Source organism: Pan paniscus, chromosome 5, assembly GCF_029289425.2.
Source record: "Pan paniscus chromosome 5, NHGRI_mPanPan1-v2.0_pri, whole genome shotgun sequence".
Classification (NCBI taxonomy): Eukaryota; Metazoa; Chordata; class Mammalia; order Primates; family Hominidae; genus Pan; species Pan paniscus.
The window spans coordinates 138,674,027-138,692,765 of record NC_073254.2 but is presented as its reverse complement, the minus strand read 5'-3'; the positions used below and the strand labels follow the sequence as shown (position 1 = coordinate 138,692,765).

The 18,739-nt window shown below is 38.6% G+C and overlaps 1 long non-coding RNA gene across 1 annotated transcript; it reads left to right on the top strand.

Moving 5' to 3' along the window:
- Positions 1–652: 652 nt before the first annotated feature.
- LOC117980684 (uncharacterized) lies at positions 653–18,425 on the top strand. Its single transcript, XR_004672144.3, has 3 exons — positions 653–778; positions 13,428–13,538; positions 15,416–18,425. It is a non-coding gene; the product is annotated as an uncharacterized LOC117980684 (long non-coding RNA).
- Positions 18,426–18,739: the final 314 nt, after the last annotated feature.

The following is an 18,739-nucleotide window of genomic DNA, read 5'->3' as shown; positions in this document are numbered from 1 at the left end:
ATAACCTAAATAAATCCATCCACAGTGGGGTAGAGAGAAAGAGATGAATGTAAGATGTATTTATGGGCAATATTGGCAGGACACACTTGGTGATTGACTATAGGTGGTGGGCATGGTAAAATCATGGAAGTCTCCTAGTTCTTTGGCTTGGGGAAAGGGATACATCTTGGTATCACTAATCAAGGTAGAAAATACAGGAGAAGAAGAAGGATCATTAATGAATATGATAAGTTCACTTTTGTACCTGTTGAGTTTGAAGTAAATTCAATACAGTAAAAATGCTGGTAATACTTGGTAGACGGTGGAAAACATGTATTGGGAGATCAGGATGAAGGTCAATGCTAGAGATATGGGGTTGGGAATCATCAGAATCTGTAGTAGTTAAATACACAGATGTGAATGAGCTCAGTTTCACTGTTCTGCGCTAAAATTGTCAGATCTCCATACTGCTTACCTAAGCAATTCCCAACTCCTCCAACTGGCAGCCAGACAAAATAATGACACTTCAGGACTACGGACAGTGTCAGGACTGCTTGTACAGCTCGCCCCCTTCTCACGTCACCCTCAAAATTTTAGTCCTGGTAGATAAGGACTTCCTTATTATCTTCTGCTGTCTAGCTTTCTTGCCTTACTTTCTATCTGTCTCCTGGCTCATATCTTTTGATTAAGGAATTGTGTTAAAGTCATCTAGTTCAAGCTTTTCCTTTCATTTTTTTTAAGCAGATGAGGAACTTGAGTCCCAAAGAGGTGAAATGATTTGCCCAAAGCTACATTAGTGGTAAGTAACAGAGCTGGGACCCTGATTTCCAGGATCATACCTTAATGTTCTACTGTAATACAACATGAAGTAGACTCCATAATTTTCTAGGCAACAAGTTGAAGCTAACAGGCATTTGTCAAAAGAAGATATACATATCGTCAACAGAGAAATGAAAAAAAATGCTCAGTATCTCTAATCATTAGGAAAATGCAAATTAAAAACACAATGAGATATCATCTTACACCTGTTAGAATGGCTATCATTAAAAAAAGACAAAAGATAACAAGGGTTGACAAGGGCGTAGAGAAAAGGAAACCCTGGTACACTGTTGATGAGAATGTAAATTAGCATTACCATTATGGAAAATAATATGGAGGCTTATGAAAAAACTAAAAACAGAATCATCATATAATCCAGCCATCCCACTTTTGGGTATATATCCAAAGGACTTGAAATCTATATGTCAAAGAGATATCTGCACTTCAATGTTCATTGTAGCACTATTCACAATAGTAAAGATACGGAAGTAACTGAAGTGTCAGTGGGTGAATGAATAATGAAAATGTGGTATATAAGCATGATGGAATACCATACAGCCTTAAGAAAGAAGGAAATTCTGTCATTGCAACAATATGCAGGTTTATACCTGGAGGACATTATGCTAAGTAAAATAAGCCAGGCACAGAAAGACAAATATTGCATGAAGTCAATGATAATGTGGAATCTAAAAAAAGTTAAACTAATGGAAGCAGAAAGTGGAACGGTGCTTACCAAAGGCTAGGGAGGGGATGAGGGCAGGGTTGGGAAAAGGAGAGATGTTGGTCAAAGGGTACATAGTTTCAGTTAGATAGGAGGAATAAATTGTAGTAATCTAAGTAGATTTTAAATGTTCTCACCATAGAAGAATGTTAAGTAGGTGAGGTGATGGCTTTACTAATTACTTTGATTTAATCATTCCACCATGTATACATAGATCAAAACATGATAATGTGCCCATAAATATATACAATTATCATTTGTTAGTTAAAAATAGACATTTCAAGCTGACTAATAATAGTAAAAAAAATAGTAATAACGACAATAACAATAGTAATACAATACAATCAAAAAACAACTCTTCACCTGATTGGATCTTAACTTGGCTTGATCTTCTTTGGGAAATTAGAAAAAATTATCTCTTTGATTATTGTTCATTCTCTTTGAAATCTTTTATCAGATATTCTAGATCCATCATCGTCTTCCATTAATACATCATCTTTTCTCTCATTTTATTCACTCCTTTATCACTTTTCTCTGAATTCTTCAAATTCACTGATTTGATTTTTGTCACTTTCCAATTTTGCTCTTTACTGCTTCCATTTCATTTTTTTCTTTTAGAGACAGGGTCTTACTGGGTTGCCTTGGGGTCTCGTTATGTTGTCCAGGCCGATTTTGAATTCTGGTCTCAAGCAGTCCTCCCACTTCAGCCTCCCAAAGCACTGGGTTTACAAGGGTTAGCCACTGTGCCCAGCTTCCATGTCATTTTTTTTTTTAATTCTAGCAATCTTATTTTTATTTCAAAAGGAATCTTTTCTAATCTTAAATTGTTCCTATTTTAAAATGTAATTTTTAAATGATTGATAGTTTTTTAAGATACCATAAAATTTACACTTTTAAAGTGCACAGTCTAGCGGTTTTTAATGGTTGTACCTTTTCGGAGTTGTGCAACCATCAACATTATCTAATTTCAGAACATTTTCATCATCCACAAAGGAAACCCCATACTCATTAGCAATCACTCCCTATTGCCCCCTCCCTCAACCCCTGGCAATCACTAATCTACTGTTTCTATGAATTTGCCTATATATATAGACAATATATATAATATAAAGTATATATATTTTATGTGGAATCATAAAATATGTGGTTTTTGTGTCGGGATTCTTTCACTTAGTATAATGTTTTCAAAGTTCATCCATGTTGTAGCATGTAATGTAACAGCACTCCATTTTTATTGCTGAATAATATGCCCTTGTATGTGAGTGCATGTGTGGGTGTGTGTGTAACACTTTGTTTATCCATTTATGAGTTGACAGACATTTGAGTTATTTCTATTTTGGGGCTATTATGAATAATGTTGGTATGAATGTTTGTATATAGGTTATTGTGTAAACATGTTATTTCTCTTGGGTAAATACCTGGGAGTAGAATTGCTAAGTCATATGGTAAGTCTGTGTTTAACTTTCTGAAGAACTGCCAAATTGTTTTTCCAAAGTAGCTGCATCATTTTACATTTCCACCAGCAGTGCATGAGGATTCCAATTTCTCCACATCCTCGTCAATGCCTTTTATGTCTTTTTAAAAAATGATAGCCTTTCTACAGGATGTGACATGGTGTCTCATTATGGTTATGATTTGCATTTCTCTAATGACTAATAATGTTGAGCATCATTTCACTTGCTTTATGGTCATGCATATATCTTCTTTGGAGCAATGTCTATTCAGATCGCTTTAAAATCAGATTGTCTTTTTGTTGTTGAGTTGTAAAAGTCCTGGATACAAATCCCTTATCAGTTATTTGACTTGTAAATATTTTCTCTCATTCTGTTGGTTTTCTCTCTCTTTTTTTTTTTTTTTTTTTTTTTTTTTGAGATGGAGTCTTACCCTGTCGCCCAGGCTGGAGTACAGTGGCGCAATCTCGGCTCACTACAATGTCCACCTCCTGGGTTCAAGCAATTCTCCTGCTTCAGCCTCCCAAGTAGCTGGGATTACAGGCACCTGTCACCATGCCCAGCTAATTTTTTTATTTTTAGTAGAGACAGTGTTTCACCATGTTGGCCAGGCTGGTCTCGAACTCCTGATCTCGTGATCCACCCGCCTTGGCCTCCCAAAGTGCTGGGATTACAGGCGTGAGCCACCATGCCCAGCCCACTGGTTTTCTCTTCACTTTCTTGAGGTTTTCTTTGAAGCACAAATATTCATAATTTTTATGAAGTACAATTTATTTAAGTACAATCTCTTTGTTTCTATTGTTATCTGTGTTTTTGGTGTCATATCTAAGAAACCACTGCCTTTTCCAAGGTCAAAAATATTTATGCCCCTGTTCTCTAGTAAGAATTTTATAGTTTTAGCTCTTACAATTAGGCCTATGATCAATTTAGTGTTAAATTTTGCATATGGTGTGCATATGGTGTAATGTTCTTTTGAATCTTGTTGGTAACTCAGCATCTTTCTAGATTTTTTAAGATTTAGAGATTTTTCTAAAGATTTTTGTTTTATTTTGTTTTGGTTTTATTATTAACTCTTTCACGAGTGGGGTCATTTAAGTTTATTCCTCTGGTTAATTTCCTTTTTTACATTACAACTAAGTCTTTTAATCTAGAAGATGGTTCATTGGTTTGTTTATTCTGATGATTGTGTTTATGTCCATGGGTGGAGTTCACAGTTAATTTCAGAACTGTTTGGGGGTCCTGTTGAAATATTAGATACAGTCAATGGGAGAAAGGAAATTTCAAGATTTACCAGAGTTACTTTAATAAATCGGCATTCCAAGTGTCTGTGGGAGTAGGGCAGAGGTGGTAGGGCCCATAGACCTCACCACTGTGCCAAAGAATTTCTCATTGGTTTCTGAGATACTACTCAGTACGCTGTCTATATGAAGGGCAAGCTGGGATGCCATGAGATATTGCCTTGTGTAGACTCTATCTTTACTGGACTTTCTACAGTTGCTGGTGGGACTGGTATTGCCCTCTCTGACTTCCCTATATGGCACATTTGCCTGTAAACATAGAACACTTTACTGGAAATCTTCTAAATTTCACAGCAAGTGCCAATTCATACTTTCATATCCCTTTGGATATTCAATGGTAGTTAAAACATGTAAACTCAGATGAATATCTTGAATCAGAACCATTCTTTCAGCTTCTGATTTGGCTCTGTTTCTATTGATTATTCTTTGCTTTTATCTAGTGACCCTGACTAGTTCAAGTTTCTATTTTCCTCATCTTTAACTCTTATTTGTGTTTATGCTGGTGTTTCCTATACTTGTCCTGCCCCCAACCTTGGCAACTAATCTCTTGATGTATTAGAGCACTGCACTAGAACCAGGAGGCCAGATCATGCTTCTGTTGCAGGTTGCTAGTCCTTCCACATTGCCTCCCTCATCTTTCTTCATCATTCTTGCAGTGAACCTCAATTACACCCAAGGAAACCAAGTTGTCTTTGTAATGTAGACACATGGGAGCTCCTCCTCCTCCTCCCTCCTCCTCTTCTTTCTCTTCTTCTTTGTTGTCATCGTCTTCTCTTTTCTTCTTCTTCTTCCTCCTCCTCCTCCTCCTCTTCCTCCTCCTCCTCTTCCTCCTCCTCCTCTTCCTCCTCCTCTTCCTCCTCCTTCTCCTTCCTCCTCCTTCCTCCTCCTCCTTCTTCTTTCTTCTTTCTTCTTCTGAGACAGGATCTCACTTTGTTGCCCAGGTTGGAGTGCAGAGACACGATCTCAGCTCACTGCAACCTCTGCTTCCCAGGCTTAAGTGATTCTCCTGTCTCAGCTTCCTGAGTAGCTGAGATTACAGGTGTGTGCCACCATGCCCAGCTAAGTTTTGCATTTTTTGTAGAAATGAAGTCTCAGCATGTTGCCCAGGCTGGTCTCGAACTGCTGGGCTCAGTGATCCACCTGTCTCAGCCTCCCAGAGTGCTGGGATTACAGATGTGAGCCACAATGGCTGGCCATGGGGCATCTTAAAGATTCAAGTATCTTATTTATTAATATCTTTATATCGTCCATAACAGCTAGCACCATCTGAGCACATAGTCAATGTTCAACAAATATTTAAAAAAATTAACTTTAATAATTAAAAGAATAATATAATATATCAGGCCTGGCGCAGTGGCTCACGCCTGCAATCCCAGCACTTTGGGAGGCCAAGGTGGGCAGATCACTTGAGGCCAGGAGTTTGAGACTTACCTGGCCAACGTGGCAAAACCCCATCTCTACTAAAAAATATGAAAATTAGCTAGGCCTGGTGGCATGCACCTGTAAGCACAGCTACTCAGGAGGCTGAGGCAGGAGAATCGCTTGAGCCCAGGAAGGAGAGGTTGCAGTGAGCTGAGATCGCACCACTGCACTACAACCTGGGCAACAGATGAAACGCTGTCTCAAAACAAAAGCAAAACAAAAAAAGAGAATAATACGTCAAATTATTTGTAAAGAAAAACCTTCCTCCCTATTTCAAACAGCTTGAAGAAAGACAATTTTTGTCCTTTTATTTATTTTTGGGGGATAGAGTCTCGCTCTTTCGCCCAGGCTGGAGTTCAGTGGCACCATCTCAGCTCACTGCAACATCCACCTCTGTGTTCAAGCAATTATCATGCTTCAGCCTCCCAAGCAGCTGGGATCACAAGCACAGGCCACCATGCCTAACTGATTTTTGTATTTTTAGTAGAGACGGGGTTTCACCATGTTGGCCAGGCTGGTGTCGAACTCCTGACCTCAAGTGATCCACCCTCCTCAGCCTCCCAAAGTGCTGGAATTATAAACATGAACCACCATGCCCAGCTTGTCTTTACATTTATTTTGATGATGAATTCGAAATGGTACCAATGTATATCAGTGCTTTATTCACAACACTGACCTGGAGATATTTCAGAATAGAGAAACGCCAGATCCTTAGTAAGTTTCAACAACAAAAGGGTTGAGGGGTCACTGATAAAATTTTATTTCTCTCTTCATTTTACTAATGGAAATTAATTTTTTTTATTAACAGTAGTGCTTTATGTATTCTCAATTCTGCTGCCAAAAGGATTTAAGGTGGCTGACATAAATGTATATGATAAAATAATACTTAATACTTAACATAATAACGATAACAATTTACAAGGAATGCAGAAAAAGAGAAAATAAGTGTAGAAAAAAGAAAATAATACAAGGAGGGGAAGTTGCTAAACAAAACGTATGCTGCAAAGTCACTTACATCCACTTGCTTATGTAGGGCCACATATTTGGCTCTGAATTTTCCAGGCAATTCAAGAGGGCTCACAACCAGATAGAAACCCAGTGTCCATAAGATTCAAACAAACCAATTGCTTACGATAACATAGTTTCTCCAGTTGCTGAAACCAGAGAGCAATTTCTCCAAAAGTTTGCCACAAAGACTACACTGTAAGTTACGGTGACCACCATCCTTACAGCCAACACAATACAGTTTCACAGGAATCGTTTCTCAATATAGCTAAAAACACAGTGTTTTTTTTTTTTTTACATAAAAAAGTTCAGTACACTAATTTCTAGTTTTGCAGTATCCTCAGCACCAAAAGTCGTCCTGCTGATGGTGCTAATCAGGAGAACATTTCCATGGTCAAGCTAAGATGCCTAGATGATTTCAGTTTAGTTCAACAGCTCAATAAAATTTTAAGGTCAGTAGGCATATTGTTGGATAGAATACATGAAAAAAGTTCAGCAGAGATTTTTGTGTTTCTGCTGCAATAGTACCACATAACCAAACACAAATTTTAGAAGCTTAAAACAAAACTGTCTATTTTTCTTGTTCAAGGTTTTGGTCAGTTTAACATCCCCTTTCCTCATTCTTGAACCAGTGGCTAGCCAGGAGATTACAGAAGCAAAAGAAATAAAGCCACTTTTAAAGCCTCTGCTTAGTGCGACAATGAAGCAAACTAATACAGGAACAGAAAACCAAATACCACATGTTCTCACTTATAAGTGGGAGCTAAACATGGAGTACACATGGCCACAAAGAAGGGAACAACAACAACAACAAAAAAAGGAAACACAAAGAAGAGAAAACAGACACCAGGGCCTACTTGAGGGTGGAGGGTGGAAGAAGGGTGAGGATCGAAAAACTATCTATCGGGTACTATGCCTACTACCTGGATGACAAAATAATCCTTACTCCAAACCCCCATGACATGCAGTTTATCTATATAACAAACCTGCACTCGTACCCCTGAACCTAAAATAAAAGTTAAAAAAAAAAAAGTCTCTGCTTGCATCACATCTACTAACTTCAGTCAAAGCAAGTCACACAGGCAAGCCCGATATGAAGTAGGTGGGGAAATGCTACATATATTCTGCCTATTCTGATAGAAGGTACTGCCAAGCCACTTGACAAATGCTTTGTAATTCTATCGCAGGGAGAGAGGGAAGAATTGGGAATAATTCAGTTACCACATCCATAATTCTATTTGCGACTTCCCTTTACTCTTTGGTTCCCATTCAGTACCTCGAAGATACAAAGTTGGAGGTCATCTGGTATGATCCTTTCCTCTTACACATGAGTTATCTGGGGCCCAGAGAGCTTATGGGACTTGCCTAAGATCACACAGTCAATTCAGCGCTCTACCACATTGAACCAAATGGTTGTAACTCTAACTTTCCTCTCTATCATCTGCCTCCAAACCCCAACTCCACAGGGAATTATAGGGGTTTAGTTCATGAGATAAATATATGAGTGAGGCCCTGAACTCCAGTCTCCAGAGGTAATAGCCTAGATTCACTGTGGATATGAAAGGTTTTAGTAGTGCAATGAGAGGAGACCATAAATTCTAGGTTCTGACTTGGAGAAATTGGTTTTTCACAAAGTGACTGGTGTGTGTGGAGGGAGGGCAAATTTCTAATGAAAATATTTATAGACCCTAGTGGTTATTTAAAAGTAGGTAATATTTCCAGAAGGAAATGTTTAGTTTGTTTCCCAGTTGCTTTCCATTGTCTCCATGCTTCATCTAACAAAGAATCAAATGTAAGGAAGGGCAAGGGGGTGGGTAGTTGGAACAACAACGGAAGACTGCCAGAGATGAAGGAAAGATATAAAATGTGGCCTTTTCAAGTTGACATTTGTTTTTTAAGTTTCCCTAATGCCCTCTATAAGGTAAATCACCAGAGGCTGTGTGTTTGGCTTACTCCTCAAAAGCAGATCTGAGTTGGTAAGCAACTGAAACGCATCAGAGGACGGTTTGTTTTGAGAGAAGGGAACAGCTGTTCCTCCTGGAGTCCCTGACAGACATGGAGCCCTATCTGTTACCTCTGTGTTCCTAGATGGTATTGCTTACAGCCCTTTTTGTGTTCTGTTTACTGTTCCAATTCTGTAGGTCAGCTTGACTGGATATTATATATATTTTTAGAGACACTTATTGCTAACATAGTTTTTGTTATCAATGTCTTAAGTCAGAAAGTTTCTTTAACATTTCTTGGTTTTACTCCCAGTTTGTTTACTTCTGCAAATCAGCTCTTCTGGCAAGAAACTTGAGTCCTGCAGATGATATTATCTTGGAGGAATGTAGGGCCAGGCTACAGGGTAGCTTTTCTGAGAATAAATGATCTGACCACACTTAATAAACAAAGCCAGATAAGAAGCAGCCATTCAACATGAAAACAAAGAGCAATAATTTAGATATATAGCTTTAAAATAGAAACACAGGAAAACATACAAAATATGTTTTAAAATAATTATTTCCCATCTTAATTTTGTTCTGTTCCCTTTATTTTAGCCTTGAACAGACAGTCCCCACATTTTCAACTATGATTTCATTTTTAACAACAAAATTTCACAGAGTTGCACATAATAGTGTTTGTACTTTTAGTAAAAGTTGACTGAAAATACATAAGGATAAACACATTGCTAGGAATTCAGTAATGCTTTTTGCCCAGGCTAGACTTGAACCCCTGGGCTCAAGTGATCCTCCCACCTCAGCCTCCCGAGTAGCAAGTAGTGGGGACTGTAGGCACACAGTACCACATCTGGCTTCAGTAATGCTTTTAATTGAAGGCATACTTTATTAAACAAAAGAGCATCTCTATCCATTTGAAGTCTGGGTGTATGTATCAGTGCAACCCACCTTATTCAGGTAAGCATACCTTATGGGACTTCAGGTCCCTTTGTAATAATTTTAAAACTCTGCAGGTGTCCATGGCTCATAGGTTGATATCTAAACTTTGCCTTTCATCATTTATGCCTGTCAACTTTGGGAGCTGTCCTATTTAATTACATCATTGCTCTCCTGCCTGCACAAGCACTGCATATTCTTACCAGTTGGCTTGAACAGTATATAATATAATGGTTAGAGCTCTGTCTTCCTAAAAGTCAGAAGATTGGAATTTTGGATTGTTTTGTTGTTGTTATCTACTAATACATTTCTTTAAAGAAGTCAACGGCTTTGAGACTGTTTTGCTTTTTGCAAAATTAAGGAGGGGGCTGGGGAGATACTTGCTCAGCCCAACTCATGGATTATTATGAGGAACATAGTAGATTATATAGCACTTAATCATATATACAGTAAATAGTCCTCAGTCAGTATTTTTGCAGAACCATTTGGAACTGAATTCTCAGCTTTTGCAGTACTACAAAGACACAGTTCACCCAGATTTACACTGGCCTGTGTGCCATGCTCTCCAGACACACAGTGGGTAGTAGATAGAAAGGGGGAGATCTGTGCATTGGACTGGGCTGGGAGTAATGACCTAGGTTTATGATTTATCTCTGCCATTTCAGTGAGTCATTTCATCTCTCTAGGCCTTAGTCCCTTGTGAATAGAGAAATAAATGAAAATCTCAGAGGTGTTCACATTTTGCAAAAGGGCTCTTTTTTCTTCTTCCTAAATGAAATTAAATTGCAAAACTCCAATATATAAATCAGATATCCAAAAAATGCAGTTTTCACATGCAGTTTAAAATGTTCATTTATTGCAAATGAGGCCCTAGGAGCACAGTTTGAAAACCACTGATTTAGTTCATGTCTAAGATCCAGCTTTACATTAAGATGCCCATTTATTAAAGTGAGATATGTTTCTGCCCAAATATTGCTAGTTGTCACCTACATGGGACTTCTTGCCTTGATGGTCTTGTCCACTCAGGAAATCAAACCTTAGAGCAGCACTTAGAGTGTAAAAAAAATCAAAGCAAGTTCTATATTCTTAAGGAATAGTTCCCTCAAGCAATGGTGACCCAATTTAATGCCCTTCTTCATGTTAGTAATTTTTTTCTCTAAAGAACTGGGCCACGAAATCTAGAATCTCAGCACCATCCCGCATAGTATAGGAAGAAACACTAATCATAATTCTAACATTTGGAGCCACTCCAGGACTGAGTCTGGACCCGAAGGATCCCTCTTTGTTCACTTGGTGCCTAACAGTACCTGACATATAGAGGACACTCAATAAGTCTTGAATGACTGACTGACTAAATGGATTGAGTGAATTTGTGGCAACTAATTAAGCAAGAAAAGACTGAATTACCTGATTGGTTTTGAAAGCAGCCATTATAAAGTTTATAATTAAATTTGTCACTGAGCAAATCTAGTCTATACTTTCAGACCCCAACAATGCCCATGTACTCTCAGGATTTTTAGAAATTTTGAGTTTCCAAACCATGCTGGGGTCATTTTCAGGGAGCAGACTGAACTCTCACATGGTAGCTGCCCCTGTTTCCTTTTTTTTTTTTTTAACTTAATCCCAAATGTGATAATAAGCTGCCCTTATTTTCAGCCACTGAAAGAATGTCAGGGAGCTGGATCTTGAGGCTGGTAGAGAGTAGCAGTTAATGATGACAAGCACAGACACTGACTACCTGGGCTCTAATCCTGACCTTTCCATGTGTTAGCTGCCACTGTGGGTAGTTATCTCTGTTTCTATAAAGTGGGGTATTAACTAATGTGAGGATTGAATGAGCTAATGCCCCTGAAGCTCTTAGAACAGAGCTAGACATGTTGTAAACATTCAATAGGTATTGACTCTCATGTATTCATCCTGGTATAGTGGAAAGAGCATAAGTATTGAGTTAGTCAAGCCAGGCTTTTAATTCAGGCTCTGACCCTTTTTTTGGGGCAGTCATTTAATTTCACTAAACTTGTTTTTTCATCTTGTGTAAATGCTATTTAAAATTATAGAAGACTATAGCTTTCTGATTTCTAGGACTCTTAAGTTTAGGAAAACACCTGAATAGGTCCGCTTTGGATATGAAGGAGGAAGCCCCAGGCAGAGAACTAAAATGCTTTGCATAATAAAACAATAATTTTGAGCATCCTGGAGTTTGAGATGAAAGCACCAACCCTAGGAAAGAGAGAAGTCCAGCAAAGTAGCCAGGAATCTGGGGCTCTATTTGGGGATACAGTTTTAATATCCAATATTAAGTTGTTACTTGGCACCAGAGTGGAACATTCCTTACCTTTTACCAAAAGTTAAATAAATGTTTGTTAACCAAGCAATCATATGTGGGTGATAACTTTGGGGAGTGAAGAAATTGGGGTGATGCGCCAAGTATCGGGCAAGGCTATATAGCAAAAGGGAACACAAACACCAGGGGGATGTAAAGGAGACATGGAGAATTTGGCCTGTGTAGGAAAACAGAATGTGAGGCAAGGAAGGGAAACCTGGAGATGTGGAGAGGAACAGAGAATTTCTCACCAGTGTGTGAGATGGCAATCAGGCACTTTTATTTTACACTAATCTTAGAGGATAAGAAAACTAGAGTCTGTTGAAGAACCTGAGTACCCTGGCATTTGAATTATAAGCTGGGCAGGATTCTTATGATCATTAAAGTTAAGGGATGTGGCCCGGCGCAATGGCTCACACCTGTAATTCCAGCACTTTGGGAGGCCTAGGAGGGAGGATTGCTTGAGCCCAGGCATTTGAGACCAGCCTGGGCAACGTGGCAAAACCCCATCTCTATAAAAAACACAAAAAGTAGCCAGGCGTGGTGGCACACACCTGTAGTCCCAGCTACTTGGGAGGCTGAGGTTGGAGAATCATCTGAGCCTGGGAAGTTGAGGCTGCAGTGAACTGAGATTGAGCCACTGCAATCCAGCCTGCGCATCCAGAAAACCCTATCTAAAATAAAATAAAATAATAAAATAAAATAAAATAAATAAATTTGAATGGTTGTAAACTTCTAGCACAAGTAATCATTTGATAAATGACACACCTATCATCTTGTTGATTCATGTATTACTCACTGAATATGTTTCTAGCCCAAGGAAGCTGGGCAAAGAACAGCTGGTACACATGGGGGCAGTGGAGCATACAGGTTCCCACTCATCTTACCTGTGGCTGAGACTTACCTACCGTCCCTCCTCTTACTCCCCACATCTCTGTCTCCAGCATTTTTCTCCTGTCTGCACAAAGAAAGCATACTCCCTGAAGGAACAAAATGGGCTTCCAGGAGTACTAGGGCTATGTTTCTGGAGGAGCACAGGCAGGCTTGTGTGATGTGTGATGGTAAAGGATTTCTTGAAAATCATGTTCATGCCTTAGAGAATGCCTGGAGAATATAAGTTTTTAAATTATTTTGTTAATCAACTCACTGAAGGTAAGAGAGACAAGTAGTGTCCTAAAAACATGCAGTTATTTTACCTGTAATCCATTTTCCAGTAAGTGACTACCGAGATAGCTGGAGCACAAGAATAGGTAATGGCTTTGTTTTCCCAAGATGTGGTCACTGCGATTATTTTTAGATGAAAGATTTGGAGCCAGAAGCACAACTCATAATTATGTTGCTATGATTCTACAACCAGTTGTTCTGTGGAATTAATTCAACTGTGAAAACTTTAAAGTTACCACATTTTCTGAAAAGCCAGAAAAACTGAAAGTAAAATATTCCGTGACACGCAGTGCTGTTTCCTGAGAACATCTCCCATTGCTCCACTTTGCAACTTGCATGCCTCCTGCTTAGCCCTCCTTTCATCCCCAGCTCTTACCCGGCTCTACAAATTACTGAAGTCCACTGATAGTCCCTCCTTCGTGAAGCATTCCTGAAGACCCCAGCCTGACAGATCTCCCCTTCCTCTGACCTCCTGTATTGGTAATGTATTGTCTACACCTTTCTTAGAACCCCTCATTTTCTCCCGTGAATTCTAGTTTATTTTCATATCTGTCTCACTATTTTCAAAGCTAGGTTTGTACTATGTAATATAGGTGGCTATTAGTATCCATTGGTTTCACATCTGCAGATTCAACCAACCATGAATTCAACCAACTGTGAATTCAACCAGTGGCTGATTATAACTATTTGGAAAAAGGCCAGGTGCAGTGGCTTACACCATGATCTCAGGACTTTGGGAGGCTGAGGTGGGAGGACTGCTTGAGCTCAGGAGTTTGAGACCAGCCTGGGCAACATGGCAAGACCTAATCTCTACAAAAAATGCAAAAATTAGGCAGGCATAATGGTGCGTTCCTGTAATCTCAGCTATTCGGGAGGCTGAGGCAGGAGGATCACTTGAGCCCAGAAGGTCAACACTCCAGCCTGGGTGACAAAGCAAGATTCTGTCTCAGAAAAAAAAAAAAAGGAAAAACTTCCCAAGAATAAAAAATAATAGTACAACAATAAAAAAACCAACATAACAGCTATTTACATAGCACTTACATTGTGTTAGGTATTGTAAGTACCCTGGACATTATTTAAATATACTGGAGGATGTGCACAGGTTATATGCAAATACTATGCCCTTCTATATAAGAGACTTGAGCATCCTCAAATTTTGGTATCTTTGGGGATCCTGGAACCAATCCCTCTTGGGTACCAACGGACAACTGTAGTTTTCCATTTCAAAAACAATATGTCAAATCTATATCAAAAATCTGGAAGAGAAAAAGGAAAGAATGCATCTCATCATTTTGACACAAATTCTGTACTCATTACTTTAGGCTGTTTCTTCCTAAATCTTTTTCTATGATTATTTTTTCATTGATTTAATCCTGGTGGATATGCAATTTCATATCCTTTTTTCAATTAACATTACATCACAATCATTACTCAAATTGCTACATAGCCATCATAAATATTTCTTTAAAGGCTGCAAAATATTGACTACTTTTCTATTGTTAAAATTTTAGATTGTTTATCATATTCCATCGTTATAAACAACACTGCAGTTGACATTTTCATGCATACAGTTTTTCCAGTGTGTATGTTTCTGTATGCACATGTACATTTTGATTTTTTTCCCTTAGGATAATGTCCCAAAAGGAAACTTACTGAACCAAAGAGCAAGATTGTTTTTATGGCACATATTGCCAAGTTGCTTTCCAAAAGAGTTGGTCCAATTTATACTATTAGAAGTGTATATCGGTTTCTCCAGACCTTCACCAAAATTATTTTCCTAATTATTTAATCTTTATATAAATGAAATAGGATGACTTTTGTTCACTGCTTTTTTTTTTACCATGAAAATTATTTTAAGCATTCAAAAAAGTATGCAGAAAAAATATATAACCCCTGGTTCTGGTTTGTCAAGTCTTAACAAATTTCCACATTTTCATTAAAAGCCTGGCTTGACTAACTCAATACTTATGCTCTTTCCACTATATCAGGATGAATACATGAGAGTCAATACTACATATATAACTGAAATCGTCATGCACCACTTTCCCAAATCCATTCCAATGCCTTCCTCCCTCCCTCTACAGAGACAACTGGAATTTGATGTTTATCATTCCTTTGCACTCCCATGTCCAGATGTTTTAATTGTTAAATCTTTACTTACTAATGAAGTTGAACTTTTTAATATACTATAGCTAATATTAAAGTGCTCAGATTCTAGAGTCAGGTGGAACTGTCTTTGAATTCCTACTCTGCCACTAATTAACTATGTCTCCTGGCACCTCTCTATGACTCATTTGCCTCATCTATGAAATGGAGATAATAATAACTCATACTATTCTTTTTCTTTTTCTTTTGAGATGCGGTTTCCCTCACGTCACCCAGCCTGGAATGCAGTGGCACGATCTCGGCTCATTGCAACCTCCGCCTCCTGGGTTCAGGCGATTCTCCTGCCTCAGCCTCCCGAGTATCTGGGATTACAGCCGTGCGCCTCCACACCCAGCTAATTTTTGTATTTTCAGTAGAGACGGAGTTTCACCATGTTGGCCAGGCTGGTCTCGAACTCCTGACCTCAAGTGATCTGCCCACCTCGGCCTCCCAAGGTGTTGGGATTACAGGAGTGAGCCACCGCACCCGGCCAATTCATACTATTCTTTATCATGTTGTTATGAAGATGAAATGGGAAGCTGCATGTGAAATTCTTGGCACAGTGCTCACTTGGCATGCAATAATACCTTTTATCATTACTCTGGTTTTTCTTGTGAATTATTCGCCCCTTTCTTAGCAAGATTAGATTACCTAAAACTGTGAAGCACTTTTCCAACATGATCCTATTTATTCCTCACAATGGCTTTATGAGATAGTACTGCAATGATCCTATTTGATCCCAATGATAAGCCAGTAGGGAGCAGAGCTGTATCAAAACCCAAGTCTCTGGTGCTGGCACCTCTTGCTTTGAACTTATTTGCTGCAGCTCCATCAACTTAAAAGTCATTTCGTGATACAACGTCATTGGTTTATGAGGTGGCTTTAGTGCTATTCTTTAACACAGTCATTATAGACAGATCCCAGTTTCTCTCCGACTTACAATTGTCTTCCTTCTCTATTTTTTCCCTGAATATTCTATATCAAAATATTTTATTGTTCTATAAAATTAAATATACTCTTAAACTCAACAAATAACATTACCACTAATAATATATTTACATTATTAGAGATTTAGGATTTTATAGGGTTGGTATTACTTTTTTCTGATTTTTTTTGTAAAACAAAGATCCAGGCAATTCCTGTATCCAAATTTCAAATTACTAATGCATTAGTCCTAAACATTTTAACTAAAATAAACCCTTAAGGATTCTGAATATTTATTAATAGTTAACTGGAGCACAATTAAAATTTTATTATTTATAAAAATGTAATTTTAAAAGAAAAAGAATAATAACAAACCTTATTGAAACGTATTTAGAAACCAAATTTCGAAACACCTTATTTTTAAGTTGGTTTTTCAAGGCACAAGAAAAAATACTCTGGATATAGGTTCTAATCTACTCTCGTGTGCATTAATAGGACACATGTATAAATACCAATTTTGTTTATACAAGTTTGAAACTACAAGAACATCTTAAGATGACATTATATGGTAATCATATTTTACTCAGTTTATCAATATTCCATTTTTCCTTTGAAAATTCTGACACCTTGGCTGGGCGCGGTGGCTCACACCTGTAATCCCAGCACTTTGGGAGGCTGAGGTGGGCAGATAATGAGGTCAGGAATTTGAGACCAGCCTGGCCAACACAGTGAAACCCTATCTCTACTAAAAATACAAAAAATTACCTGGGCGTGGTGGCGGGTGCCTGTAATCCCAGCTACTGGGGAGGCTGAGGCAGGAGAATTGCCTGAACCCAGGAGGCCGAGATTGCAGTGAGCCAAGATCATGCCATTGTACTCCAGTCCAGGCGACAGTGTGAGACTCCGTCTCAAAAAAAGAAAAAAAAAAAGAAAAAAAGAAAATTCTGACACCTTTCACATTAAGTGACAGTCTCCTTATCCTCAAATATGTTTGAGAAAACCAGATTCAGAGAACTCAAGGTGGGAGTTAATGAGGCAATTACAGACATTACATGGCCCCAGGCGTGGTGGAATGAGAGTATCTTCAAAGGTGTCTAGAGGAGCAAGGAGCATCTTAAGACTCAGGAGGCATGTGTGTTGTGGACACATGATCAGGCAAAGGATATTGACTGAAATAAGTATGAAGTACTTTGAAAAGACATTCAATATAGATCCTGTGAACCTAAATACAGTGTTTGTTTTGGTTTTATTCCAATGGGAAAGTTATCTGGCTCTTTTTTCTCCCAGAAATCATAGCGTTCAAGTAAGTAGGAGTATGGGTTACTAGAGATCTATAAAAGCCATTGCCTTATAAATGACAGTATGGCCCCTTATCTGGCAATCTGCCAACTCCCCCAGCTCCTGACTGCAGCAGTACTCCACAGCTGGCCTTTTGCCAGGATCAGAAAAGAGATCAAGGCATATGAGCTTCACTGTGGCTCTTACTTGAGGTCTTCAGCTGACACCTTCTCCAGGGAGGCTGGCAGCCACCTCAGCAGAAAGCCACCTTGAAGCCTATACAGTTTACCTCTTCACAGAGGTTATACTTGCAGGCAAATGCCCACATGTGTACCAAATCATTTTAACAAAGCCCATCATAACCCTCTGGATGAAAATGCAACAGAAAAACTACAATGCCTGGTGCCAGTTCACATGTAGCAGGTAGGTACTTAAGGGGTGATAGCTACCTCTGCCACGAAAACAGGGAGACACACTCTCATCTGCTGATTACAACTAATTTCCTCTAAGACATTTTAAGCCATCTGTTCTAAAAGTTGGTGTGTGGGAAGATAAAAATTCTTTTAAAAAAATTATGTGGTAACACCCAAAATCAAAACTGAAGCTAACGTGGCATTGCTCATCTATGCTCTAATTTTTTGGAAAACAGTTTCAGGCAAGTTAGGACGGCAGCAGGCCCAGGAGCTGAACAAATTCAGGGGCCATCTTAGGGCAAGCTGGGGTGGGATTAGATGTTCCAGTCTGCACTGTTCTCCTAAGCCTGCCGTGATCTGAAACTTAGATCTTGGGCCTGGGCCAGAACCAGACTGACCTTCAAGGGTGAGCAAAGAAGGCAACAGCATCCAGACAACTGTGGTGACGAATTCTCTTGATATTGCCTTTTCTCTCTATTCTCCCCGAATGCTGATTGAATGCTCCCAATCTACCATCTCCCTTAGTGTCACTATAACTACTGCCTCCTACCGAAATTGTATGCCTTTTTAAGATTATGAAAATAAATGCTAACTACTATGTCTTTTGGTCTCAGTTGAAAACAGTTATCCTTCAGCTATCTTTCGCAGTATAAATAACTTGCCCAACTTTGCTAAAGCTGAAGTTTGCTCCATAACTTCATTAGGAGATTACTGTAATGGAAAAAAGTACCTAATTAATTAATATAAAGTCTATTATAAAGATTTGTATAATGTCTCAATTAGAGAATATAGATTCATGTATATCATATATATATCTTTTCATAATTTCTTTTGTCATCATCCACAGCATATGCATGAGGAGTATAAGTTGATTTTAGATGCTTTGTTCATCAGTAATTCATCTCATATTCTGTGTGAGCA